The sequence below is a fragment of the Anser anser genome, assembly GCF_964211835.1.
Source record: "Anser anser genome assembly, chromosome: 4".
NCBI lineage: Eukaryota > Metazoa > Chordata > Aves > Anseriformes > Anatidae > Anser > Anser anser.
This window is the reverse complement of record NC_139724.1, coordinates 28,342,874-28,369,619: the sequence shown is the minus strand read 5'-3', so window position 1 is coordinate 28,369,619 and position 26,746 is coordinate 28,342,874. Positions and strand designations below refer to the sequence as shown.

The following is a 26,746-nucleotide window of genomic DNA, read 5'->3' as shown; positions in this document are numbered from 1 at the left end:
TTTCCTTTTCCCAGCTCATTCTCTTTCTCTGGGATTTTATTTTATTTATTTATTTATTTTAAATCCTACATTAAAATATCTTAATCACCTTCAATTATCCTGTCCTTATCAAGGGCTTCTTAAATCTCTGGGTAAAATATCAGAGTCTTTAAAGGCTGGTCTCCTACTCCTACAAGTTTTTGTAACACTATTACTACATGGTTCAGAAACCGTTGTGGCAGCTTTCCACTCTAGAATAAGTTTTCTCCCAAGATAATGGAACAAGTGAGAGATTGAGCTTTATCCTGAACCAGAGGCATAATGAGCATTTTGCAGAAATATACTATAACTGCAGAAAGTTGATTTACTCTAACTATTTTTCAGCTTCATCTTTTCCAGTTTTCATTTGCTACTTCCCATCTGAAGTACATTAGTTACTATAGAAACAGCAATGTCATTGGCATGGGTCTAAATATAGTGATGTCCACTAGTGGAGTAATAAGCCAATTTTTTTAATGATTTAGAATATGCAATATGGTTTGGAAAACAGAATTTTTGATGGTACAATACAATGAAAAGTTTGTGAGGGACATAATTTTCACCTTACAAAGAAAAAAATCATGATGGTTCCATATTATACAGGTCTTACCTGAAATTAAACGCTAGCTGGAAATAAACACTTTTATAGTTTTCTATTTCCACTGAAATTGTGGCAAAACTAATTTAACCTGAGTTCTGATTTTCATAGTTCCCATAATTATAACTTACAGCAACGACTTCCAGTATGGAGGCTTCCTCTTGGAAGATGGCATTTTATTTTCATCATCCTCTATCACAAGATGCTTTACTTTTGACAACATCTCACTTGCTTGTTTTATCCGAGAGCTTGCTTCAGAATGTCATAAGTATTTTAACAGCTACCTCTACGGTGGGTTGTTACTTTGAATTAGAGGATGCCTTGGTATCTTCTTAATGCTGCTTAGAAATATAATTGCGTGTGTGTGTGTGTGTGTGTAAGGGAGTGGGGGAGTGATTTCCTAAATCACAAGGATTCTACCAAGAATCCTTAATGGGTTTGTAATTGCATTTTTTTTGTCAATGTAAGGACTTTCCTTTCTTTCATGAATGATAAAATTCTGTCTGCTGATAAGCACATAAAAATGCTACTGAAATATAAAAAATGCTACTGAAATATAAAATATCAATATGGTAGTGGTGTTTCCCAAAACAACAACAACAACAAAACACCAAAAAACAATAACAACAATCTTACCAGCAACATTGTCACCAAGAATTCTTGAGAGATTTCAACTATGTTAGATACGTGTGTAAGCAGGGTGTCTCAGTTATAAATTGCACGTTTTTGCATATAACACCTTAATTTAAATTATTTGAATGTTGTTTAGGTTTATTTCTGTATATGGATATTGCCCACACTCTTTGTTTCAGCAAAGAAACATTTGTTTAGTCCCTTATTTTAGTGATAAAAAGGTTAAGTTCTGATGAGTCTGTAGTGGTTTTACTCGGGTGGGTGGCCGAGCTCCACCACAACCGCTCTCTCATTCCCCCTTCTCAAAGAGGAACGGGGAGAAAATACGATGAAAAGGGCTCAAGGGTTGAGATAAGAATGGGGAGATGGCGAAGTAATTATTGTGATGGCCAAAACAGGCTCAGCATAGGGAGATAGTAAGATTTATTGCCTATTACTAACAAGCTAGAGAAGCAAGAAACAAAGGAAAGAAACCAAAAGCAACTTCCCTCCCGTCCACCCTCTTCCACCTCCTCCCCCCCGAGCGGCGCAGGGTAATAGGGGTTATGGTCAGTCTATAGCGCTTCTTCTCCGCCACTCCTTCTCAGTCACTCTTGTCCCCTGTGCTGTGGGGTCCCTCCCACGGGATGCAGTCCTTGCTGAACTGATCCAGCGTGGGCTGCCCACAGGCAGCAGTTCTTCAAGAACTGCTGGGTCCGTACTATGGAGTCCGTACCACGGGGTCCATCCCTCAGGAGCAAACTGCTCCAACCTGGATCCCCCACAGGCAGCAGCTCCTGCCACGTCACCTGCTCCTGCGTGGTCTCCTCTCCACGGGCTACAGGTCCGGCCCGGAATCTGCTCCGGCAGGGGTCTTCCGCAGGCCGCAGTCTCCATCGGTGCAGGTCCACCTGCTCCACCGTGGTCTCCCCCATGGGCTGCGGGGTGGAACTCTGCTCCTCCGCGGTATTCCATGGGCTGCAGGGGGACAGCCTGCTTCACCATGGTCCTCACCACAGGCCGCAGGGGACTTCTGCTCCGGCGCCTGGAGCACCTCTCCTCCTCTTTCTTCACTGACCTTGGCACCTGCAAGGCTGTTCCTCACTCCTCTCACTCTCCCAGCTGCTGTGTGGTGCAGCGTTTTTTTTTTTCCTGTCTTAAATATGCTCTCACAGAGGCACAAAACAACATCGCTTATTGGCTCGGCTCTGGTCAGCAGTGGGGCCCTTACCTAACATGGGGCATCTTCTAGATTCTTCTCACAGAAGCCACCCCTATGGCCCCCTGCTACCAAAACCTTGCCACGTAAACCCACTACAGAGTCCTGAGTTGTCTCAGGTTTAAAACGAAAAATATGGTTATGATTTTAATTCCAGCTTACTGAACGGATAAGAATTTCCATAGAGAATGATCAACTTTTCACTACAAGGAAATACATACAGTTTTAAAATTTGTGAGATAGCTGTTCAATAGAAAGACACAAAGCAGAGCATAGTATTGAGTTTCACTGAAAAGTTAACTTTTGGAGGAATTAATTGTAGATTCATAAGACATAAATTATCGCACTTTCAAACAGGATGTGTTTTCTATTCCCAGAGGAACTTCCAGATGTAAGCTCATTATGTCTTGTTAAAGAGAAATTGCTGGACTTGTCATTTATATGACAAACTTTTAGTTAGATTGCTAACTGTTTCCAGAATTCTAGCAATTAACACTGTGAACTTTAATTTTTGCTTCATTTGTATAAAATGCATTTGAAATAATTTATTTGTATTTCATTTGAAAGGTTATCATGTTATGTCCTGGTAAGTGACACAGTTCTACTTCCAAACTGTTGATCTCTTCCACGTACATTAGCTTCATCTGTCAGTAGACAGTATTCAGACTATTTATATTTCCATTTTTAAGTGAGAAGGGTAAGGATGTGTACAGTGCAACACTCATGCTTTGGAATACAGATGTTCTGTTTTTATACCACGCTATACGAATGAAGAGAGAATGCTACAGGTAAAATTGTTTTGAAAGAATTATTAAACCTGATAGCACAACGGAACATCAAAAGCATTTATAAATCATATAGACTGCATTTTAGACTATGTAGTTAGTGATTTCATTTAGCCCTTTGTTTAGAGTCCTATAATTCCTATTTGTCTATGTACAGTTATTAAAAAGCTGTTCTTTGCTTTACTCTGCTTTACTTTGCCAGATTTTGTTATCTTCATCTTAGCTACTGCTATTTCCTCCCTCATCTACCAACATCTCATCTCTTCCTTAAATGATTCCAATACCTTTTTTCTATCTTGTGTTATTCTAGTCTGTGTTGCTATAAATGAGTAAAGCCCAGGGCTCTGTTAATCCTTTCTCTGTGGAAGAGTAGATTTGTGTAGAAAGGCCAGTGTCAACTCTCAACTTCTGATTAGGTTGCCTATAATTAATTACATTTTCTGTAGAAAACCTAAGGCTCATTGAACAGTTGCAGTTCCCTGGCAGGGTGTTCCATTATTTACAGCATAATTATGTATTGGGACTGCATGAACAAGTTTAGATTGGAAAATTTTTACTTCAGGACAGTTTTCATTTTGTCGTCAGTGACACTGAACAGGTGGTCATTTCATTTAATAAGGATACATAAGAAAACAACAAAATTTTACTATGTCTCACACTGAGTAGATCTTTATATGAAGAGCAGCTGTTGCAACAGCTATTAGGAAAATGGCATGACAAGCCCTTCAGTGGTCAGAGATTAACCAGAAAAATCACTTCAGACCTTACCACTAGAAGTCCAGGTAGGTATATCTTAAGAACCTGAAAACTGTCCTTCCCAGCTTTCCTTATCAGATGTCTTTCTCAGGAACGTTTTTGGTTGGTTGGTTGAATTTATTTATTTATTTATTTGGGAGGGTGGTGTTGGTGTTTTGTTTTTCCTCCCCTGCAGACAAGGACATTGTGAGACAGACCCTTAGATTCAGACTGAGCAGAAGGAAGGAAAAACCCAGCTTCTGTATCATGTTGAACCAATCAGTAGTTTCTTGTGATAATTCATTTTGTATGGATACTTTTTTGGAATATTCACATTTGTTTCTTTAGTACCAGTATTCCAAAATTCCCAAATTCCTTGTGAGACATCTTATTAGTGGATGTTGTAATGTTACTGAAAACAGTCTAGCAAAAGTCTTTGTTCTTCTATTTTAAATATTTTGCATTTATATTTTATTGTACTAGATATTCTTCAACTTTATTTATCAGGTGCTCAGATTTCATGTCTTGAGAGAGAGATACTAAGGAAAGCAAAGCAATTAAAAATCTGAAAGCTTCTCAGAAGAGCTGGTAAAAACAGCTATTTTGCTCTTTGCTGTGCTATACTGATATCAATCAGAATTTTATATTGTTGGACTAGGAAACAGGTAAGAAAGTCTTTGATTAATTTTTTGATACTGAAATCTTTACATCTGTGAAAGAATATTGCACCATCTGCAGACTACATTCTTGGAACCATTAACAGTAATAAATGCTACTGTGTTCTTCATGTGGCAACTCCATCCCAGATAACGTGACTTGCAATTCACATTTATTGTGTGACTTAGCAGTGGATTACTACAATCTCCTATGTTCTGTGGAGTTTGAATTGCATTTTGAAGTTCAAGCGCAGGGCAAATAACTGTATGGTTCTGAGAAAAACGAATATATTTGACTCTTGTTTCTTAATTTGTGAACATTTCAAATTCTGTGTGCAATCACTGTGAGGGACTGTTAACTTTGGCTTATTAATTCATAGTTGTCAATGTTTTTCTATGTAATTTTTTAGTCTTGCTGCAGCCCTACAGAGTAGTTAGCAATAAGTTTGTTGTTAGAGAAGGCAAATTCTTCTTAGCTGGAAAAAAAGTATCAGTGACTTCATGTAGGATGTTTTTATGTGTATTGCATTGACTGAAAACAGTCTGCTGCAAAACACAGCTATGCTTATAGGTGACAATGTTTATAAAACAATGTTCGAAATAACACAGTCACTCAATGCATCCAAGAGAAAGCTGCAATCTACTAGCAACTTCCCAGCATTTAGCTTTCATGTCCTTTCTTTCCTAGATCACAAATTTCTGCAGAGATTACAGGATCCATTTTCATGGTAAGTTCTTTATTCCATGTTTAAACACCTCAGTATGTATTCTGATATATCCAGGCAACAGACATCAGAAGCTTTTACAGAAATAAAGTGTTGATGTAGATATCTAACCCAAAGGGCAGCTTGCTTGGTTCCTAGGTTATTCCCATAGCATTACCAACTTCATCTGAAACAAGAATCTTTCTGTTTCAAAGAGGTTAGCACAGTAGTCTTAAGTTAAGCCTTGGGGTGTGTTCATATTTTATATGATTAGATTGAGGTATATCAAAACAGCCAAGCCCAGAACAGGAACTGGAGGTGGTTATAGACGAATGGATGAGCAATAGCTTTCTCCTCAGCTTTCCCCTATCTGTCCTGCAGATGTTCTGTTATTTCCAAACATTCATACTGGTAGCCTGTTGGCTGAGCTCTGCCACAAACATGAGGCCAAACCCTTACAATACTCATGGTCATGCTTTATTTGGCTGGCTACTAACATATTCCTGACACAAAAGAGAATAAACAGCATAAGTGTGAACAAAATGTGAATAAAGGCAAAGCATTTGGTTAGTCTGAAATTTTTCCTTTTGCTTGTACTCAAAATCCTGCTCTAATAAATAGTTCCCCCTCTAGAATGTTAAAAAAGGGAGCATCTTATATAATAAAAATTTTAAGCATGGTAATAGGGTAAGCATTATAGTAATAGCCATAAGTATATACCATAGCACTTAGATGACCAAGATTGGAAAGATTTATTGCTAAAATAAATAATCATTAAAAATGATTTATTATAGCAATGTATTAATGATCTTTTGAATAAAGTGTTTTAAGTTTGAAAGAGATGGGAACTGGTACAAAAATAACTTAAAGGCTCAGATGTATATGTTTCATTTAATATTCAATTCTATACTTTCAAAGATATTTGCATGACAGAGATAGTTATCTCTTCCTATTTCACCTCTTGCTGCTATCAAAAGTAATAAAAATAAGTGTACAGAGCTATCAACTTTCAGTTAGGAGCTTTGTAAATCAAGCTAATCAACACTAGATTGAATAAGCAGCTGAAATCTTTGAGTCTTTCTGTCTATACCACAACAGAAAAAGAAAAATATCAAGGTAACTCTTGCTTATTTTTATAGTGCTCATCACTTTTTCCTCTGTAGCATTAAATGAGAATGTAAAACAAAATGCATTTCTCCACTCAACATTTATTTTCTATATAAAGCTCCAATAATAATGTGTTTTTCCTCTTTCATTCTACTTGAGTTGATTGAAAAGTTTTACATATTTACCAACCCCACACTTTGCCTGGCTTCATGAATTATGCAATTAACCATGAATGCAATTTCCTGGATTTTACAGTAATAGCTTTAATTGTGTAATGCAATGCTGTATAGAGAGCTCATTCATAAACTATAGAAAACGTTAGAACAATTTCTTACATGGGTGAGTATTCCTGGGCAAAGTCAGATGAATATGATAATTTGTCTAATAAGCTATTTCTAGACAGTTTTTACACAGGGTTAATATTCCTTAGCAATGATATTTCAGGAATACTTTTACCAGGCTATTCATGAGAAAGAGATCAATGATATTTTTGCATGTAAGCTGAAAAGACGCTAGTGTCTTCATTTTTCCTTTCCTTATAGTAGCTTTATAGGTACACATACACATGCAGACCATACAGTAGAATACATCAGTAGGTGTTCAGCCCTTCTAATTCTGCTGTGGGTAATTTAATGCAGTTAAATGCAGTTATTTATCGTAAATGATAGACACATTCTAGCTTATTTTACTAATTTTATTATATTTACCACTTAATCCTGTGTGTTTTACACAACTAGCTTAATGAGAAGGAATTCAAGAAATTGTTTATCTATTACTGAACAACCCTAATGCAGTAACAGAATTAAAAATCATGAGTATTTTGCTTTGCATTGCACAGGAACAAATCTGTGATCCTCAAGCACTTAATATCTCTGAGCACAATGTTTACACCAAGTAAACAGTAAGACTCATACAGAATTCAAGAGATCAGAAAGCTGAGGCAGTATGAGACATGAAAAACCTTATCTTTCATCTTTCTTTTATACATTTGTAGCCTTTAAAATAAAAGATTCCTGTCTTCCTCATGGCCAGCCCACCTTCTTTACCTGTTATGGGCATCCATTTTCTGTCAGTGCATTATTTGTATCTTAAACTTCAAGAGCTCACCAAATTTGCAAAATTGCACTTGAGACTATTATCTGCAAGAGTCTTTTCTTTAAATCAAAGGGCCCATGCACTCTGCTGTTAGATTGCATTTTGTCTGATCTATCAGATTTTTTATGATTAAGAACATTTGATTAGAAGTGGTTAAAAGAAAATTAGAAACATGCACACAGTCCTGCTGTGCTTGAAATGGTCAAACAGCTGTTTCAGGAGTAGTCTTGAGATCATCTATAATACTGGGAACAGTCAAATCAGTCATCTCAAAGCAGCCTTCTTGTTCTTCGTTACCTGGTGTCAGTACGGTTCAGCCTGGTAGTCAGCTAGCTACCTAGCTGTCTGATTTGCTCTTGGGGCCCCTTACCTCACTGAGGAATGGAGGATTAGACACCCTGGCCTGGGTTCAGTGGCCTAAACAGAGACATTTAGTAACATTTTGGATGCTCAGGACAGCCAAGAAATCTGCAGCAGCAGGCAGACACTGAAGTAGTGAACTCCTGCACCTTTCCAGGTGTCTAGCAGCACCTCAGATGACCCCAGTTATTTATCTGTGGGTAACTGAATCCTGTAAATCGTATCTGTAAAATGCACAGTGAGAGCATTTGAGGCAAGGCAAATAAAACAGCAGTTGAAGGGACAAACAGGAAAGAGACTCTATAAGGTTGTACTTAGTTAAAACCTAGAAACTGTGGGCCTCCATTTGCAGGCTACACACTGTACACTTCATCCAGACTGTAATCCCTGATTTATTTAGAAATCTGGTTCCAAATGTGGCATTTACTTTCCAAAACTGGCTTTCGTCAGGCTCCAAACCTTACTTTAATATCACCCATTATATTTTAGCTTATTTCGCCTTTGTTGCACATGAGTTGAGTTGCAAACACAAAATTTGCATTGGAAAGAAATCAGCTTTTGTTTACTTTTTATGTGAAGTCATTTCTGAAAAACAAACAAACAACAAACTATTTTTTGTAAACAATATCTTGCTTTAATAATGAACCCAGTTGCCAAGGAATTTTCTGGTAATTATTTCTTTATTATTTAATGGCCCGAGGCAAGTATGAGAGTAGAGAACATTCCCCTAAAATAGGAAGGAACTGCAGCAATGGCAACTCTCTCTGGGATTATTGCTGTTATGAACCATTTTCAAAAGTTTATGATGCAGACATACAGGCTTGAAAGCACTCAGATTCAAGTTATTCAGATATTTTAGAATTAACAGCCTTTTTAAAGCCCTAATTCTTTCTAGCCTACATTTCAAAACAATTGCTGAACTATTTTATATTTTTTTTCTACCCTGAGGCAGATAATGTTCAGTAGACCTGTTGTCTTTCCACCTCTTGTAAGAAAGGGGGAGCATCATAGTAACTAGATATAAACTCCTTCATGCATTTTCCTAATGCTTGTATGTCTTGGTTTGAAAACCAAAAAATGTCAACTTGGTTTGACATTATGGAGTTATAATACTTGAGCAGAAAAATAAGGCTGCTTTGGTCAACACTTGCAAGGACTATGTCCTATAGAATGTTAGCAATCCTAAAGCCTTATAAAGTCTATTAAAGGCATGCTGGTACGATCACAGTTTACATGTTAAGTAAATGAGATAGAGGAGTTCATGTACTGGAGGCACTTTGTTGTCCTAAAGGAAAAGGTCATGGTACTGTGTTCCTGCCACCGGCAGCTTTGCCACAGGCAGTGAACACTCCAAGGCTTGACCAGCCTTGACTTACTCTTAATCAGGGTAGATGTGAATCAGCTGGTACTCCGGACAGGAAAATAAAGTCCACTCACCAACTTTCTGCTAGTAGATCTGAAAATGGATGGTAACACATTTGGGAGAGCTTCCGAGGGTCATTTCAGGAACCTGTTTCTCTTCCTTGAGTATTAGACCTTTTTCAGGCAGGCAAAAGGCTTTATCAGAAGCCATTTTATTATTTTATCCTTCTGCCTGAGGATGGTGAGAGCATATTAAATATCTATCATATTTCTGCAATGGCTACTAATGGAAATAGTGCTTTCTCCTTTATCTGTTTGCATGAAATCACTTAAGAATTGTCTAAATTACAGAAACTGCATTAATTTAAGTTTGTCGAATATTTTTGTGGTTACAGGAAAAAAGGCTGTTGAAATAAAAGAAAAATTAAGTCTAGTGTACTTGGTCTTTAAACTCTGAACCAACTAACTTGTATAGGTCCAGTCTGATTCATTTATAGGGAGAAATTTTCTTTTTAGACTTTCCTCTTGTCTTTCAGAGAAGTACATTTCCACTCTCTTATTTCTTTGAAGTATCTCATGTCGCCCACTTCCAAAAAGGTAACTTGTATGATTCCAGCTCTACAATACATCGTTTTCAAGGGCGCGAGCTTTACAACTGTGAATCATAAGGTAAGATATAAGCATGAAGATTTTATTGCAACCAGATCACTTTTTTTTTTTTTTTTTAAGTGGTAAGACTGATTTGAACTGGTCTGCAGTTTAGTTCCTCAGCTGCTGAAGTTTAAAAAATTGTTTGTTAAATATATTCATTCTTGTGTTTTCAAATACAATTATTTTTTATTACTTATTTATTTATTATACAGGTGCATTTATACTGGTACACATTTCACCAAGTGATAGGACAAGGACAAATAGCCTCAAGTTGCACCAGGGGAAGTTTAGGTAGGATATTAGGAGAAATTTCTTTACTGAAAATGTTGTATGGCATTGGAATAGGCCATCCAGGGAAGTGATTGAGTCACTATCCCTGTGGGTCTTCAAGAAAGGTGTAGATTTGAAACTTAGTAGCATGGTTTAGTGGTGGACTTCAGTACTAGGTTAAAGGTTGGACTAGATGATCTTGCAGTTCTTTTCCAACCTGAATGATTCAATGATTCTATGATTTTTTTTCTCCTGCCTCCTTTTTGTATTGCAAATTTTTTTTGCATATGTGTATACATATAAATTGGGCCTGTGTGTCTGCTTTCTCTCAATCTGTGTTCACATCTTCTTATTTCGAGATCTCTTTTCTTTTTGCTCAACCTTAATAGTTTTTAGCTGGTACTCCTTGGTAATCCTGAACCAAGATTGCTTTAGAATTCTCTGCAATATTTGACCCACAGAAAATATGAATTATTTTACATTAAAATATATTCTTGTCCCCGAGATCTCTGGGAAATCTTTTAGCATCAGAAATGTATTTACTATAGTCAGTAAGTAAGAATTTGTTCTGAACTGAGGAATTCAGGAAGAAGACTACATTTTGCAGCAGAGTTATGTCTTCATTCAATTGTTTGTATCCCTGTGTCTAGTCTCTATGTACAAGTTGTTCATTTTATTTGTGGCTTGCTTGACTGACTATACATTGATTTCTGAAATGTTAAGACTTTCAGAGTATGAAGTCTGAATATATCACTCTGCAGCTTGAAGGTAGTTCTTAAACACTGTAGTGGGTTTACGTGGCAAGGTTTTGTTAGCAGGGGGCCATAGGGGTGTCTTCTGTGAGAAGGATCTAGAAGATGCCCCATGTTAGGTAAGGGCCCCACTGCTGACCAGAGCCGAGCCAATAAGTGACGTTGTTTTGTGCCTCTGTGAGAGCATATTTAAGACAGGAAAAAAAACGCTGCACCACACAGCAGCTGGGAGAATGAGAGGAGTGAGGAACAGCCTTGCAGGTGCCAAGGTCAGTGAAGAAAGAGGAGGAGAGGTGCTCCAGGCGCCGGAGCAGAAGTCCCCTGCGGCCTGTGGTGAGGACCATGGTGAAGCAGGCTGTCCCCCTGCAACCCATGGAATACCGTGGTGGAGCAGGGTTCCACCCCGCAGCCCATGGGGGAGACCACGGTGGAGCAGGTGGACCTGCACCGATGGAGACTGCGGCCTGCGGAAGACCCCTGCCGGAGCAGATTCCGGGCCGGACCTGTAGCCCGTGGAGAGGAGACCACGCAGGAGCAGGTGACGTGGCAGGAGCTGCTGCCTGTGGGGGATCCAGGTTGGAGCAGTTTGCTCCTGAGGGATGGACCCCGTGGTACGGACTCCATAGTACGGACCCAGCAGTTCTTGAAGAACTGCTGCCTGTGGGCAGCCCACGCTGGATCAGTTCAGCAAGGACTGCATCCCGTGGGAGGGACCCCACAGCACAGGGGACAAGAGTGACTGAGAAGGAGTGGCGGAGAAGAAGCGCTATAGACTGACCATAACCCCTATTACCCTGCGCCGCTCGGGGGGGAGGAGGTGGAAGAGGGTGGACGGGAGGGAAGTTGCTTTTGGTTTCTTTCCTTTGTTTCTTGCTTCTCTAGCTTGTTAGTAATAGGCAATAAATCTTACTATCTCCCTATGCTGAGCCTGTTTTGGCCATCACAATAATTACTTCGCCATCTCCCCATTCTTATCTCAACCCTTGAGCCCTTTTCATCGTATTTTCTCCCCGTTCCTCTTTGAGGAGGGGGAGTGAGAGAGCGGTTGTGGTGGAGCTCGGCCACCCACCCGAGTAAAGCCACCACAAACACACACTTTTTTCTTGCTTGCCTTGGCAAATTCTCTCCTCTATGCTTATCTAATGCAAATTTTTAGAAATGTATCACAAGCTATTAGAGAAAAAAACATCACAGTTAAAACTGAAATTAATTGCTAAAGACCATAATGTTTTTCATATGGTCTATATCAATGTAAAGTGTATTCATTTCTCATTGGATTTTGGTGTGATGCAGCTTTCTAGAACTAGCAGAACTGAATCGTTGTAGTATTCTCAGTCTGGAGCTATGCCTAATTTAGATTTAGATGTAAGATCACCAAGGAAAATATGCGGCTGTGGAAATGAATACAACATGGGGAAGAATTTAAGCTAGAGTGTTTTGCTGATTATCTGTGCCTCAGTGTTATATGCAGACTCTTGGTTGCCCAAATTTTCCTGGTAATTGTTAGACTTGCAAGAAACACTCAACAAAATACTTCAGAGAATAATCCCACATTTGATGACCTACCTTAGTGCATTTGCATTTTATGATCTCATATGACAGCTGAGATACAGTTCCCAGCACAGAGACAGTTTTAGAAGTCATTAAAATAATTTTTTGAACAGTTGATTAACAGGATGTTGGTGTTTAATATTCTCAGGGTAGGAAAGAATGCACTGAATTAAGTTTATGTGAGTCACAATTCTTGTAGCAGTCATATTTACTACAGGTGGTAATATACTGAAGGTTATTTTTTCAGGACCATTGTAAAATGTCTATTTTAACAAGTTCCCCTATCTGCTGCAGTGCAATTCCAGTTATCAATGGTAGTGGGATAAAACACTTGATAAGGAGCAGATATGATCAAAAGAGGGAGTCAAAGAAGCATTCAAACTTTTAATGTAAGGAGACAAACCAGTCAGCTCAGAACAAAAAGAGCAGATGGAGAAATGGTGATGTACTTAATCAGATTCCACTCTCAACAGTGTTGTAATTTGTGACACATCTCTATAAGCAGGCTTCACTGAAGCAAGGTGACAACATGGAGCAAAGAATATGTAAAGATCAATGACAAGAATGAATGTACCTGAGAATTGGATGTTCGACAATGGTAAGAATTTTAAAACCTTGAAAGCTCATCAACTTTGTCCATTAGGAGGAGACATTGGCAGTTAGACTGCACACTGTGGGTTATAATCTCAGTAGCTCAAGCAAACCAACCAGAAATGAAAAGAGCTAACAGAAGCAGTGCTAGAAAGATCTTGGAAAAACCTTACCAGAGTCCTTCATTCTCACGCTCAAGAGACAGAAGTGATCAGAAATGGCAGGAGTTAGAAATCAAGGGCTGTTAAAAGCAAGTCATTGAAAAGCAGAGCAACTTCCATATCGTAACCTCACTCACATGCCAATTTAGCACATGCGATAGATCACAGCTGTAGAATACTAGGGTCTCAGATAAATTTTGGTGAAGGACTTTACTAACAAGTAATGTTAACATGAACACCAGCTATGAGATAGCTTGGTAGTTTAAAAGCATGTAAACCATTCACATCAAATAAGACTCTCTACATAGAAGGTATGGAATTATACACACAAAGAAAGCCTCTGTGCTTTTATGAATGCCATAAAATGTGAACCTGGTCAGCAAAGGGGCCCAGCAGAAGTAGGAAGAATGTTTGCCTGTTAGAAAAAAAAGAGGTTAGAATGTTTATGTCTGAATTTTCACATTGAGCATTTCACACTGATATTACTGGTTAATAGGGTTTTTGCTAGGAAGTAGTAAGGGTATGAGGACACTTGACAGTTTCATATCCAGTATGGTAAAAGAACTAAAATACTGGAAAACAGTACTATAGATTCTGTATAAGCAGTCTGTGAAGTAGACTGATGTGAGGTGCTTTAGCACTGCGATAGTTAACAGTGAGGAAAACACTTCTGAATGAAAATCCAACATAATGAGCTGCTGGGAATAGTATAGCAGGAGGTTGAAGGCAATAATGCACAGAAGCACCATAATCACTACATGGGCCTTTTATTAAGAGGGTCAGTAAAGTGTTATTAGAATAGCAGTACAGCCGTACTAAAATGGTAATGCTTTAGCCATGATTTCTCTGTTAGACTAATTCTTAGAAATAGGCCATGCATCAAATAGTACCATTTCCTTAAGCTTATAATTTCAATATTTATGAGTTAATTTGAATCCCAAATCAAAAAAAAAAAAAAAATCAGTTATGCAGCTGTAGCAAACAACTTATCTGATGCATAACTAATTACTTTGAAAAGTTCAGCTGATTTCCCAGCCTCCCTCCCACCAACTCCATACGCATACAAGTTGATAGCAAATTTTCTAAAAGAAATAAGCTCATGAATACTGCTAAATACCCACAGCCCAGTTTCATTTTTAAGAAACACTGAGATATGGAATAAACCCAAACCAATGTGAGATAAGTGCTTTCAGTTCCTTCCTCTTCACAAGAGTCATAATTTCTGTACTTTTCAGTGCCAATTTTCTCTCCTCTCACTCTATCAGCTTTATGTAGCAAGAGTTTGTTAGCAGAGGGAGCTGCAGGGGTGGCCTCTGAGAAAAGTCCAGCAGCTGCCCCATGTCAGATCAGAGCCAGTTCCAACTGGCTCTAAAGGGGACCCACCGCTGGCCAGAGCTGAGCCAGTGAGAAATGCTGGTTGAGTCTCTGGGAGAGCAGAGTGAAGAAAGGGAAAACAAACAAACAAAACCAACCAACCAAACAGCAACAACAAAATGCTCTGCAACTGTGACTGGGAGAGAGGGGTGAGAACCAGCCCTGCAGGCCCCAAGGTGAGGACAGGAGGTGCTCCAGGCAAGCAGCGCAAGTTCCCCTGCAGCCTGTGGAAGGGCCCCTGGTGGAGCAGGCTGTCCCCCTGCAGCCCATGGGTCCCACATGGAGCAGATCTCCACGCTGCAGCCCATGGAGAGGAGTGCACACAGGAGCAGGTGATTTGGGGGAATCTGCTATCCATGGGGAACCCATGTTGGAGCAGTTTGCCCCTGACAGATGGACCCCATGCTACGGACCCATGTGGGAGCAGTTCTTGAAGAGCTGCTGCCTGTGGGCAGCCCATGCCGGATCAGTTCAGGAACGACAGCATCCTGTGGGAAGGACCCCACGTAGAGCAGGGGCGAAGAAGTGACTGTGAAGGAGCGGTGGAAATGAAGCGTTAGGGACTGACCACAGCCCACGTTCTCCTCTGCTGCTCAAGGGGAGGAGGTGGAAGAGGGTGGATGGGCGGAAGGTGTTTTTAGTTTGCTTTTAGCTTGTTATTAGTTTGTTCTAAGTTTGTCACTTCTCTAGTCTCCTAGCGATAGGCAACAAATTACATGAATCTCCCTATGCGGATTCTATTTTGCCTGTGACAATAATCAGTGAATGATCTCCTTGTCCTGATCTCAACCTTTGAGCCCTTTTCATTGTATTTTCTCCTCTTTTTCCTTTGAGGAGGAGGAGAGAGAGAGTAGTTGTGGTGGAGTTCAGCTGCCCAGCTAGGTAAAACCACCACACCCACTGAGAAAATTAATTTATTTATCAGAATTGAACCAATAGCTGGCTATACGTAGTTTTTCTCTATCTATATAAAATTTATATAGATAAATTTTCTAGGATTTGTATTTTTTGTATTTTAGGGATTCAAATCATTCATTTCAGTTTCAAGCACAACTGGGGAGGTAGGAGTAAAGAAATAATAGAGGAAAAGAAAATATTTCTTTATTTTCTTTTTTATTTTCCCTCTAACTCTTAGAGACTTTGAATTTTGGAGGGAAATGATGGTGCTGACCTTGAGGGGGAGGAAGCCTGCAAGATTATGGTTCTGTCACCACCTACTCAGAGCTAACATGTCCAAATAGCAAATGAGTACCACCAAAGAAACCACCCTTGTTATCAGAGCTAAAGATTTACTAGGGGCTGTGCAAAATTTTGTGTAGGGTAGGTCTGGATGTGTAAGAAAAACATGGTGATTGCCTGAGAAGTGTGGATTTGTGGACTTTGTTACGCACGGGATTCTCCTGTATTACTCTGCTAAGGCAGCTCTGCTTTTTGCTGGAGCAATTTCAGTTCATGCTTACAGAGTCATGCCACCTGGAAGGTTGTCTTTCATTTTGTTTAGTACCTTAGTGGTTTGTGCTTAGGTCTGTTTTCTTTTATAAAGACAGACTTTTCAGGTGTGGAGTGGCACACAAAAATTCTATTTTTTTCCATTGTTGTAAGTTTTCTGCTACATGGAATTGGAATTTTTTGGAATGCTGTATTGCAATTAGATTAACAAATTCCATGCTTATTGTCATGAAGAAGTGATATTTTTTAGACCAGTGAATTTGTGAACTAAAGCTATGCCTCTAACTCTGAAAGCTCAGAAAAGAATTACACTCTTTTGCTGTTAATATTTAAACAGAAATACTACATTTAGAAAGTTTTAAGTTACATTTTTGTTACATTGGCAGTGAGTAGGCAAAGGACCCTGAATAGTCTTGGTGCTGCAGAGTCTACATTTTCCTAACCTTTGTTTCACCCTTATGCTCTCCCCAAAGCTCTTGCATCAGCATGTAAAAATCCTTTTATTTTAAGATCATTGCTTTTCTGTAACTCAGGGGGCTCATTATTCAACCTTTTGAAATTGATTACTATGTTTAAGAGGAACTGGAAACTGTGTTTCGCTGGACTTCCTCTTTTGGAAACAGGTGAATATAAAGGGTTTGAATATAATCCTAGGAACTTTTTTTTTTTATTTTATTTTAATGGCTTCATTCTTCTCTGAATATAAAACAGCACTTTAGTGTTAGCTCTTTTGCATTTCTCTTGAGTAAACCTGATTTAATTTATGCTAAACATGATGGAACACCTGTGTGCAATGGATAAAAACTAGAGTACATAATATTGGAAGGAGAAATGTCACATCCTAAGTATGGAAAACAAGCAGCAAAGCTCTGGAGTTTCTTTTAACCTTTTTGTTGTCATTTTGGAATTAAGAAATATCTGAAAACAAAAGAGATCTGAGAGAGATTATTCTGTTTTACCAAAGCATGAGACAAATTTTCAGCCAGTTCCTTATGTGTACAGAAGCCCAGCCTGTGGAATGCAATTTAATGGATAGACTAAAAGACTAAGAATTAAAGTAGTTGGTTTCTGATTACTTTGCCAGTGCGAGATAAAGCAAGTTGGAAATGTTGTGAGCAGTAGCAGGGCCAGTGTACCAAAGAAAGATTATATGAGAACAATCTAATAGCTTTCTTATATTTTTTTTTTCAACCATGAATATGATATGAAGCTTTTGAAAGAGTACAATATTTGATATAGCTCCATTTGGAAAACTGTGTTCATGTAAGATAAAGTATGAGGATGTGTTTTAGAGGATATACTGCATTAACAGGGAAAGAGGAAGCCTGACTTTCCTCTTGTAACTGAGTCAGCAATTTGATTTAGCCTGAAAAAAAAACCACAAATGTTACCCCAAGATATATCATGTGAAGTATCTCCATTGAAGATTGGGGATTATTACTTTTATTCGATACAGAGTTAATAATTTCCCAATACTATTCATTCCTTAACAGGAAAGAAAAAAATAAACCCTGGATTATAGATTAAATTCAAAGCTGTAGAGTGCCAACTCTGGGAGAATTCTGAAGGGAGGTATCATTGCTTCCTGTAACTACTGCAAGTGGATAAGCACCATGGAGGGGAAAGAATTATATAAGGTAAGGAAAAAAGACTGTGTCAAACCAAATAAGCATAACATACATGTGAATAAACCAACTGTCAGAGAGAGAGGATATAGCTCCAAATAAGAAAAGTGAAGGCCAAAAATGCTGTTTGTTGTTAAGGAGGAGTTAAACAAGTTTACTTTAAAAGGCAACATGTGATGAGGTTGCCTGTGACAGAAAGTGTCTGAGTCTGGTTCAAGGGAGGTACCTCCTGGTCTTGCTGCAATAGGTTCATATAATCCTCCAGGCTGCTGTGCACTCCAGCACTCCTCAAAAGAAGGACGTTATAATAATACTTAAGCAAGAGATACTGCATTTATAGGGACTTAACAAGGAGAGAACAAATACAAGATGTTTTAATGTGAAAATATTTCCTGGGGATTGTTCTCAGCTAGTGGGAGAAAGACGTTAGTATGGAGAAAAGATTTAGCTTTTCCATTTATGTAGGTTGTAATTAGAAGTTCTGCTCTTGGTGGAACTGGCTTATGATGTCATTCATATTTGCTGTTATGGTGAGTACGCAGACCATTGGCAGGGGGGTGGGGTAGGGACAGGGCGGCACTAAGTTTCACAATTTACAGGAAAGACTGTAATTACATTATTACTTACCCTCTCATCCAGAGCAAGGTTTTATTGTCAACTACAATGAGAAGCAGGTGGGTACTAAGCTCATCAGAAGTAGGGTTGCATACAGCTGCATTGGAAAGGAAATAGAGAAAACAGAATAGAGGTATAAACAACAAACTGAAATATTGGTTGAGTGGGATCAATACATAAGGCTGCTGGACCTAGCAACGTTAAGGGGAAATACAGATTTCACTTCATAAATTTTAGTAGTCCATCATTTGTTTTTACTTTCAAGTAGTAGTTACAGGCCAACCAATTGCACTTGGAAAGAGAGAGAGAAATGAGCTGCCTTAACCTAACTACAGCTGTAGGTGATTGCAGTGATGAGAATGGGAATCTATTCAAAGGTCTGGTCTTTCTCACCATCTGGCCCTTTGGCTCCCTAGTGTGCTGACACTGTGGTATCTTTGTGAACCAGCTGGCAGACATTGCTTTGGCTTCCACCTTCCTCCCGGAAGCAGAGTCTGTCAGTTTGCAACAACGACAGGAAAATTTTCTAAAACCATTATGATGTTTAGGACAATTCAGTTCCTAACATACCTCCCAGGGCTCTTGAAATAGGTCATATTTATTTGCACAGTGCATCATATATTTTCAGCAAATATATTGAAACAATCCTGAAATGCAAAGGTGAGGTATAAAGAAAAGGTAATTTTTCAAGTTAAAATACAGAGATGAGAATGAGCTTGATGTTTTGAGGTTTGTTTCATTTCTGCCGGTAAATCAATACATTACTTAGATGCTAAGGCCAAAATTCTCACATCCACTTTAGGCACTAAAAGAAATGATCTTATTTTCAGGGTTGTGAGCTTCTACTGCTCCAGTTAACATTAAGATGAGAAGTATGCTTGCAATTCCCCAGTAATTAATAAGAAATGTTTCATGGGGATATTATAAAACTTAATTAGTTAAAAGTCAAATTTCCTTCTGTGTTCCCCCTTGCTTTTCCAAAGTCATTTTACAATGTATCAAGAGATTCATAGTTGGAAATAAACATATGACTTAAAAAGTGTACTATCTTGAACAGGAATCCAGATGACCTAGTTCAGAGTAAATTCTTTACGTTTTTCTTTTTTGTTGTTGAGTTTCTTAAACAGGGCTAACCTTCATCTTGTGGAAATGTCTACATTATACAAGGAACTTCAGACACTTTCAGGAGTACATATTTTTTAATCTGTTTCAGTATACTTTCCTTATAACTTTCTGCAGCTTGTTTACACATTGTGCTCTGTAAGCCCAAGAGATTCTCTAGACTCACTTAAATGTGAGACAGTTTTGAAGCCCTAGAAAACAAGATTTTTACAGATATATACTTAGAATTTTATGCAGGTATGCTCAGCAAGGACATTACCTGAAGCTCAGTTATTTCTACTAAGACAAAAAAACCTGCAATTCGTTAAAGAAAAATACATGGCAACATACCTCATGAGAATCATGTCTACATCTCAGATTTTCCTGTTGCTAGAGACTCCATGAGGAACGTGCATGGCTTTAGGGTTTCATGCTGATAAATTATAGATGGACTGAGAAGAGCATAGGAGCAGCAGATGTTACTATTGTCACTAACAGTATTGAGAGGCTGGCAGTGGAGTGTTGTCTTGTGCTTGCTTGGAGGGGACTATTTAGAATAGACACTTCTGATAAATTTCTTGTAATACCTAACACCTCTCACCTTTTTGTCAGGTATAATTATCAGATAGAAGTATGTAAAAGTGACGAGCATTACATACTACATGAAATTTATAGAAAACATATGTCTGTATAGAGAATAGAAGGCAGTTTTAGGGGAAACAGTGCTCTGGATCCTGCAGGGGACAACACTGAGAAATCTAACAGGCGGGAGCTGAGAGAGGGATATTCACACAGAGTAAGTCCTTGGATTAAGACACAATATTTTGTAGGGTTCCTACATGGGGGGTGAGAAAAGGCATGCAATCCTCCAACAAAGCATGATTTAGAGAAGGAGTATGATATATTTCCTGCTGTTGTGTAACTCAGGGTATAAAACTATTCACAGAATATATAACATGCTTATTTTAATGTGGTATTTTTAAAATGGGAATTGATCTAAGAGTTTTCTAGGATGTTAAAACTATTGATTTTCCTCTTGGAAAATGTTTTCTTCTCTTCACCTACATATTTAATTGTATGTTTACAACATGATACATATCATTTTATTACCCATATATTTAACATAATCTATAGCCAATTTTAATGAAAAGAGATACAATTTCAGAGAGTAAATATTTGTCTACTGACAGAAGAATTTTCAAGAATTTTCTAACAGTAAGCATAGTTATTAATGTGTCCCTTCGTTAAAGAGAATATAATTATATACAATATAAACAGACACAAAATAAAAAAAGAGAATTTGTCATGAATCAGCACACGTCTCCAGCAGGGAAGTATATTTTAATGCTCCCTTTCTTACTAAAGGGTTTTGATCAAACTTTAAGTACTTGAGGTTAAGTAGCAGCTGATCACCTTGCATGGTTTATCAATGTGGCCGGATATTTGCACCTTTCAGTGACGTACCTGACTCTGTTCATTACTTGGTCACTATGAACTGATTTTTGATGAAATTAAAAAAAAAAAATAAAAAAATAAAACAAACAAAAGCTTCTCCTTTTGAATTTATGATGCTGGGCTAAGCTTCCAATGAAGTCTCTAGATTCTTCATTTACTTAGTGCACTTCCATATGGTTATTTTTTTCCGAGTTAAAAAGTGTGTTCTAGTAATAGACTGTCATTGCAGTTAATGCTGAAAACTGAATTTCTCCATTTTTAACAGAAAATAGACAGACAATACAACATTTTTTTTTTCCTGTGTTGCACTGGACAGACCAGTTCCAATGCTGACTGAGCTGTGAGGTTTTCAAGTGAGACTGCCAAACATGGCACCTATTGGCAGAAGAAGCAATGATATTGTAATCACAAAAATCTTATGAACACAGCTGAGATGTAGCTCACTTTACTGAAGTTATCGCTTCAAAGCATTAACCAGGTAAAATAAATAAGAAATATGTCGTTTCCAAGGACATTAGATTCATGGTGTGTCTTGTAAGGGTCCTTCGGAAAGTTTATGCTATGTGTTTTAAATGTTCCTCCTCACCTACATAGTATGTAGTAGTAACAGCTTTAAATAAGCACAGAGAAAAGGAAAGGAAGTTACAGTTGCAGACGAAGATGAGAAGTACATTCAGCTAGGTGTACAAGACTAACAGTGCATGGTCTGTCAGCTCTGTAGTATAGTGGAGCAAATTAACAAACCAACCTGGATAAAATTTGTCAAATAATACTTTTTTTTTTCAGATAAAAAAGATAAAACTTCATTTTCCAGTTTTACTATGCCAAAAAAAAACTCACGTATATTTATAAGGTTAAGCAAAGACCACATGACACCCACCACTAAAAGATGAAATCTGCTACTAATAATAGTACTGGAAATCAATTTTTAGTTTTCACGTGCATTTCCTGCTAGAGAAGTCCCTGAGAACTGACTCACATTCTTAAGAAAATATTTTAGGTTTGTCCTTAATTTGCTGTAAAGGCAGTCATGTTGTCAGACAAACACCAAAGATGTCACAGTTATAAAGATGGAACAAGGGCTGACAAAATGATTCCTGAAATTTTTCACTTCCCGTTCCTCTGCAGTCTACACTGACTCATATAAATGTTGTCTACAAGAAAACAAACAGATGTGCTGTAACTCTACCGCTTTTCTTTGGTTTCTTCACTTGAATAGAACAGCCAGACAGTACAGGCTAATTGATTCAGTACTGAAAAACAGAACAGAAATAAAATTACTTTTGCTGTTTCTCACTGAGAAATAGATGAAAGTCATTTTAGTCTTACCATGATACAAAAATCATTGTCAAAAATTCTATTAATTCATTGTGTCAACTTCAGAACAGTAGTTCAAGCCTAATATTCTGTAGCTGTGTTTATCAGATGGTATGACTTACACATGAATGCTTGCCAAAGTGTAAATTTCTAACACAGTAAAGGAAAAAAATTAGACAGTGCTCTCTGTATCTTGTCAAACAAGGATGCACATGCTTTCATAGTCCACAGGAGTCAGTCTGTTACTTTCAGGCTGACTCACATGCTTACCCAATGCCAAACTCTGTTTGAAGCACCTGTCATGAGTTAAATTAGTCACCATCTGCAGGTAAACATAATCATAAGCACTATTGTAAGGTTCTTGTTCTGTAATCACTGCATGAGCTCCTGGTACACCGAATGCTCAGGGTTTTGTTTTTTTTTTTTTTTGCTTAACTTTTTAAAAAATATAATAATAATGAAACTTATTCCAATAGGTTTTTCTGTTATCTAAATTTATGTCTCCCATTAATTTAACAGTGGAATTCTCCCTTAAAATCTCACTACTCATTCTATCTTATTCTAATCAACTGCCCAGATAATTGTATACAATATACGTATGTATCTACGCGCATATGAATACGTATAATTGTATATATAACTCATTAAGAAAAAGGATGATTCATTTCTGATTTTCTACCTTTTTTATCATCTCTTCATTATCCATTTTGCCAGTCAGCAAGCTGCTCAGTTTCATTACCTCTCTTAGAGACCTCTCTACAGCCATTTGATTTGCAAAAGTAGAGTCACAGATCTCTTCCCTCAGTTCTGTACCCTGGGCTCTTTCCACCAGACAGTTGGACAGCAGCACAGATACATCTGAGGCATCAAGTAGTGAAGAAAAGGTTCCTGTGCAGTTATGGAGAGTCACACAAGGGAGTCTGACCCGTATCATTTTATCTATTTCAGCATAAATCATACATTCCTTATTCAGCAGCATTTAAATAATGTAGAATGCGTTCTCTCTTCCTGTACTTGCCAGGAAAGCCTCCACTTAACATCCGTTGTTTAAACCATGAGAATCTGCACAGAAACCAGGGCACTGTATGAACATCTTTTTTTTGGGGGGTTTTCTCCAATTTTTGTGCAAAAGAGTGGGGGAAAGGCAAGCATGGTCATTGTCTTTTCCAAGCCCCTTCTTCCACCCTAAAGAAAGAGGAAAAAAAAGCATACACCTGTAATCTCTTTCACTGACAGAACACCACACCTTCAAAGAATGTATTTTCTGTCTCCAATGTGGTAAAGTGAATTGATGTTCAATATAAATATGATAACAAATGTGCATGTAAATGATCTGAATTCTGCAAACGCTATGATCTGCACCATTTTCAACCTTGGGGTTCTTCTCTGCTTGGGAACTAAATAACATTGTAGATAATGTGTTTAGAAAAGAAATTTTAACAAGTTCCTATAATAAACGTGGTCTTTGCAATTCCCACAATAATTGGGATCTCCATGCTGGTAATACATTTACAGATTGAAATTAAGTAGGGCATAACTGAAAAAGACTGTGAAAATTAATACAGTGCAGCAAAACGAAAACTCCTGCATATGCCTCCTCCCTGTAACTCTGCTGGCTTTGAAGTTGTCAAAAGAATTTATTGCTCCTTTCTCTGATCTTGTTATTCCTTTCCTTTGAATTCTCTTTGCTACACCAAAAGCTATCTTTTCTCCTTGCTTTTCAATATCAGCCTTCCCAATATTCATTGAATTGTTAGCTTACAAATATATTTCTAATTTTACTTGCCCACTAGATACTTTTATTCTTCCTCCCATGCTGTTCTTCTGGAAGACCATCTTAGTAATAAAATATGTCACTTGCTTTCCTTTTGCAAAGCTATTGTAAAGTTTCTCTTAACTGTAATGAGTCCAATAAACAACTGAGTAGACAGGTAGTGAACAAAAACATCATTTTAATGCATTTAATAAAATAACCTGGAAATTTATCTAAGAGGTGAGATAAACTTAAAAATTTCCATACACTTCCATGTGAAAAATCTTACATTTTGTTACTTCCTTTATGTCCTCCATGTTTTTAGAGGTTCTTGTACTTTATCCCGTAATCAAGATAACTTCTACATTGCTTATTGGTTTCTTCAAAGAGAAGAAAACCAGCAGCTAAACCCTCAACTTTAAATACACGCATTTGTGATGAATATTTGGCAGAAGGTACCGTTCCCTTACAAGTCTTGCATAAATCTCAACCTGTGAGACCCTGCTGACCACAAGTTAGGTGATGACTCATCTTCTTTGCTTTCTGATAACAGGAAGCAGTTGTGGAGTTGCTGCTGGGAATCAGTAGCTAGTCAAGGGCTACCTACTTTATACAAAAGACTTTGCTAATAATTTCTCCTGACCTGTTTGCAATATCAAACAGACTACTTTCTGACTGGTGCAGAAAAAAATGTATCTTTCTTTGCCTAATTAGCCCATTTTCTCTTCTCTTTCTTTCCAACACAGTCAAACTATGGGTTTTTTACTTCATGGTCTAGAAAACAAACAAACAAAAACAACAACAAAACACATACACACACAAAACAAAAACAAACAAAACCCACAGCAACAAACAACAAAAAAAGACAACCAGTTGTGAGGACACAGAAAAAAATATCACTGGAAAAACATCAGTTCTTATATTTTTAACCACTCAAGTCTATGCTTGATCAACCATGGTGAGTCCTATCTGAATTCCAGAAGGTTATTCTTTTTCCTTTATAAAATTATAGCTACATACTAACAACAAACACTTCAGGCAAAATCATGTATCAAGCCTATTATTTCTAAGTCTTCATTTTAATATTTCTAAGCCTTCATTTATCCTCCTAGGTCTTTTATCAGAAAAAGAATATCTGATAACACCGTCATTATTAAGAACAGATGAATGTTATTTATCTTAATATTAAAAAAAAAAAAAAAAGGAATTTATCCAAACATGCCAATAAATGGTTCTGCTAATGCTAAATGTGGAGAACAAGAAACTGATGTTACTGCTGAAAAAGTTTTTTTCTCCACAAAATTGTAAAATTTTCATTTTCAAAATATAACATCTGTTGTATCTGGAAGGCCAAGTGGTAGAGAAGGAAAGGACAGCACAGAGTTACAAAGGAAAAATAGAAGTGGTTATTAATGGGCTAGAAAAATAATCTTCTAGTGTTTCTTAATTTGATTTTGCTGCCATTGAATCTCAGGGTAATAGTTTAAGATATAATTCACTCTCCATAAGTATCAATATAGGTGTTGTTTTTTATTTTAAATAGAAACCCACCTGTTGGGTCCTGTTTTTCAATGGTATTTTTCTTCTTCTCTGCTAGATTAGCCAAAAAGTAGATTAAGTGAAGGTACCCCAAAGAGCAATAGAGGAATTGGTAGGTACCAGAGGGCTGAAATAGAGGAAAGGGTTATGAGGATACCTTGCTGTCTATCCTGAAAAATTGCTATGGCATCTTGGGGCAGCAGTTTTGAAAGGTGTTTTTGAATTGTGCTCCCAGGTGCTGGCACCACACAATGCTGACCCTCAGACAAGACAGTCCGTCTGGGAGCATGTGGAATTGGGTCACCTTGTTACTTTGGTGCTACATGTTAAGGAAAGCAGAAAGGGGCCAGACAGCAGTGTGAGCACATGGGGTCAGCCAGATGATGGCAATAACGCAAAGTGTCCGTACAACCTCCATACTAACTGTGGGAAGTGCTCAACCATGGTGGGCACTGATGTTACATCTGTCAGGCTGCAGAAACCTCCTATTGCTGACAAGCTCAGCAAATGCCCAGTTTCTGTGGGGCTGGTTTATGGCATCCTGATGGGTTCCTGGGTAGATCTGGATACTTGGTATGGGTTCCCCATAAGAAACATCTAGCCAGCATCTTACTGCTCCAAAAGTCAGGGAACTAGTCTGCTGCAGTTCAGTCTGCCAAGACATGAGTTGGCTTTTATTTGTACCATATTTGCTTTACTTTATTTTATTTATTTATTTATTTATTTATTTGTATAGAATAAAGCAAAGATTGGCTCCAGTTGTGCCTTCACATTGTGGTTCCCTACTTAGATAATCCTAGATAGGATTTACCTGTTCTAGCACAAACACTGCTGCTTCTCTGTCAAAGTGGATCCATGAATAAGGCAAAGGGTTTCCTGAAGTTTATGAAGTCATGTGCTATGTGCAAAAACAGTGAACTGCACATTCTGTTAGCTGGTTTGGGAAACAGGTAGGAAATCAGCAGGACTGAAGGGTTCACTGGCAAAGTAGTTCACCTGTCTGCATAAAGTGCCCCTTGCAAAAGTATTTTGTGAAACAATATGCTTCAGCTCAGTCTCCCCAAGAAAAAGTTTTCTGGAGATATGTGTTTTGCTATTGTACTGTTTCACTATTTATATTTGTTTATTATTTGTTTGTATTTTGCTATTTTGTATTTTTCTCTGGCAGAGAAAAAAGCGTTTTAGAAAAAAGCAATCGTTTTCTGACTATCCCTGTTAGATACACAAGTTATATTACTTTGTTCTGTACTTTTATAGAGTTCTATAGGAGTTAATTATAAATATCTTGAAG

At 37.9% G+C, this 26,746-nt stretch overlaps 1 long non-coding RNA gene across 2 annotated transcripts in view; it reads left to right on the top strand.

The window, feature by feature from the left end:
* LOC310898695 overlaps window positions 1-26,746 on the top strand; it is an 86,170-nt gene that overhangs the window by 36,143 nt on the left and 23,281 nt on the right. For both annotated transcript variants that reach the window (XR_014583549.1, XR_014583550.1), the window contains 4 exons: window positions 4,475-4,632; window positions 5,312-5,351; window positions 9,788-13,073; window positions 17,544-17,687. This is a non-coding gene — a long non-coding RNA (uncharacterized lncRNA). The remainder of the gene's footprint in view (window positions 1-4,474; window positions 4,633-5,311; window positions 5,352-9,787; window positions 13,074-17,543; window positions 17,688-26,746) is intronic.